A 3,022-nucleotide genomic window follows, 5' to 3' on the forward strand; every position below is an offset into this window, starting at 1 on the left:
CAATTTAAAAAAAAAAAAAAAAAAAAAGAAAGAAAACCCAAAACAGTGCAATTAGAAATGAAAAAAAGCAGAATCACAACAGACTCGGCCAAAGTCCAGAAAATTACTAATACTTTGAGAACATGTACTGTAGTAAAATGGAGAATACAGAAGAAATAGATAGATTTCTAAATATATATGAACTACCACAGCTGAATCAAGAAGCTATAAAAACCCTGAATAATCCAATATCAGGCAATGAGATTAGAAGAAGTAATTAAAAGAAAAAAACTATCACATAAGAAAAGCTTAGGTCCTGATGGATTTAATGTGGAATTCTGTAAGAACTTTAGAAAAGCTCTAATGCCAATACTCCTCAATCTCTTTAATGAAATAAAAAAGGAAAGTCATTTCTGGAAGCACAATACATCTAAAAAGAAATCACATATTGAACATCAAAGGTAGAAAATAATATTTCATGCAACAGGAAAACTGGAATAGAATCCCAATTGTATAAGAAATAACACCAAAAATCAACATGTGCAATGCATATCAAATTAAAAAGCTTCAGGTCAACAAAGGAAACAATCAACAGAATGAAGAAACAATCTAAAGAACAGGATTTTGTTTTTTTGCCAGTTCAGAAAGAGGATTAATATCTAAAATATGAGCTGGGCCTGGTGGCCCACACCTTTAATCCCAGCACTTAGGAGGCTGAGGCAGGAGGATTGCTGTGAGTTCGAGCCAGCCTGGGCTACAAAGTCAATTTCAGGTCAGTCTCAACTACATAGTGAGACCCTGACTCAAAAAAAAAAATCTAAAATATGTTAATAGTTTAAAAAATTAGATCCCCCAAAATAAATTTCAAAATGGGTACCTGAAATGAACAGATACTTCTTAGAAGAAAAAATACAAATGGCCAATAAATTAATGAAAAAATGTTCAACACATCTGGCCAGTAGAGAAATAAAAAACTGAAAAACACTAAGATTCTATCTTCCTCCAGAAAGAAAGGTCATCACTAAGAGATCAAATAAATACTATTTAGGCTATAAGTGGAAAAGCAACCCTTCTACACTGTTGGTGGGAATGTAAACTAGTGCAACTATTATGGAAATCAGCATGGAGATTTCTCAAAAAACTAAAACAAGAAATTCCATTTGACCCAGCTATTTCCCTTAAAGACATCTTCCAAAAGCCTTAAAGACATGATATTCCACAGTACATTCACACCCGTGTCTATAGCAGCATAATTCTCAGTAGCTAAATCTTGGAAGGGGCCCCTGTGCCCACTAACAGATGAATGGATAAAAAGAATGTGCTATTCATGCACAATGGCGTAGTGCTCTGACGCAAAGAAGAATAAACGTGAGTCATTTGTAGGAAAATGGATACAACTTGAGACCATAATGTGGTGAAATTAATCAGACGTACAAGCTTAAATATCACATGGCTTCTCTCATATGAGAAATCTAAAGTAACAATAAAGAGCAACACAAAAGATAGATAACGGGAGATAGGAAGATAGATCCTTCTCAAATGTAAAGGGGACCAAAAGATGGAGGAGTGGGGCACAAGAGGAGAGAGGCAGGAATAACCGACTAAGATGTGCTGTGTACATGCGCCAACTCCCTGCGAGGAATGTGGAACGTGATCATTACGGACTACGAACACGTATTAAAAACATGTTGAAATGACTACAGATTAGTCACAAGAAAGCTTACATTTCAAAGTATAATATTATATTTATCCATAAAGCAAATAAATTAATAATTAATTTAATTAATTAATAATCAGTAATTTAAAAATGGTTAAAAATTGCCATGAACTGGACACTTTAAAAAGCACTAAAAACAGCAAAAGTGCCACATTAAAATTTTTGTGCAACAGAGCGAAGTAGTACATAGAGCCTTCCAAGTGTATGGCCTTCAATATAATTATTCTTTTAAAACACGACAACTGAAAACAAATGTTAAGCCTTCAAGTTAAAAGAATAAAAGAATTAGAGTAATATGAGGAAGTAACAAAAGAAATGACTTTATATAATCAGTGAACTACATTCTAATATACATGTAGAATGTATTTCTATAAGTTTCTAGAAAGAAATAGAAATAATTACAAAAATTTTTTTTAAAAACTAAAGAAGACAAACTTCCAGACAAGACTTGTAAAGAGGGACCAAAAAAGGAACAATGGTAAAAATAGAAAATGAAACAAGAATACAGCTCTACATGATTTTTTAAACCCTAAGAGAATAGCATGAATAAGTTCACTCCAAAAACAATAGGAAATTAAATAAAATTGAAAGATTTCAAGAAAAAAAAATAGCCAGAAGTGATTCAAGAAGAAACACAACCCGCCCGCCCCCGAAAAGTTGCTTCCTTGCCAAGAAGTTAAATCCAAGTGGTTAAAGGAGAGTTTCGTCACACGTTTCCAGCTCTTGCTCTGAAACCACTATAATCTTTTCATTTTCAACCCACCGACATCCAGCTACCGAGCATTCCCTTAACGGCTAAAATACCAATAAACTCCAATAGACATCACAGTTAGTGGGAAATGAGAGGCATAACGAAGACGCTGTCAAGACAAGGATGCTTGCTGGTCACCATTTCTACTCAATATTACATTACGGGTCATGGTCAGGACAGTTCAACCCTATGCAGCTGTTAAAAAGAACACTAAGGAAAAGCACAGGCTTGGGGTGGAGGCAACAGGGGACTCAGGCAGGTGAGCAGTGTCCCCTGGCCCTGTCACATCTTTTCCTACCTCTCCAGGGTGGCAAATTACCTTCAGATCGCTTGGCAGCCCTCACTGCCTGCCCACACTTTCCTCTCCTGTGTTTACTCTGCACCCCCGGCCTACTTCAGCAAGCCACATGGGCGGCAATTATTTGCTTACCTATGTGTACTTAACCCATGGCTAGCACAGAGTAGGGGTGCAGCCAGTGCCGCCTGGACAACACGCTTCTCCCGAGGCTACACACCCGGGACCCGGGGACTCAGCGGGTCGGAGAGGCGGGACACACCCTGAGGCCGCAGATCCC

General features: G+C 37.1%; 1 long non-coding RNA gene across 2 annotated transcripts in view; it reads right to left on the minus strand.

The window, feature by feature from the left end:
* Positions 1 to 3,022, minus strand: part of LOC117284033 — a 49,405-nt gene that overhangs the window by 45,708 nt on the left and 675 nt on the right. Inside the window, exon 1 of one of the 2 annotated variants that reach the window (XR_004515117.1) lies at positions 2,878 to 3,016. The exons of the other annotated variant lie outside the window; for it this stretch is intronic. This is a non-coding gene — a long non-coding RNA (uncharacterized LOC117284033). Of the gene's footprint in view, positions 1 to 2,877; positions 3,017 to 3,022 lie in introns of those variants that run through there. 2 annotated transcript variants of the gene reach the window in all.

This window comes from Fukomys damarensis, unplaced genomic scaffold, assembly GCF_012274545.1.
Source record: "Fukomys damarensis isolate Sample0158 unplaced genomic scaffold, DMR_v1.0_HiC HiC_scaffold_33, whole genome shotgun sequence".
Classification (NCBI taxonomy): domain Eukaryota; kingdom Metazoa; phylum Chordata; class Mammalia; order Rodentia; family Bathyergidae; genus Fukomys; species Fukomys damarensis.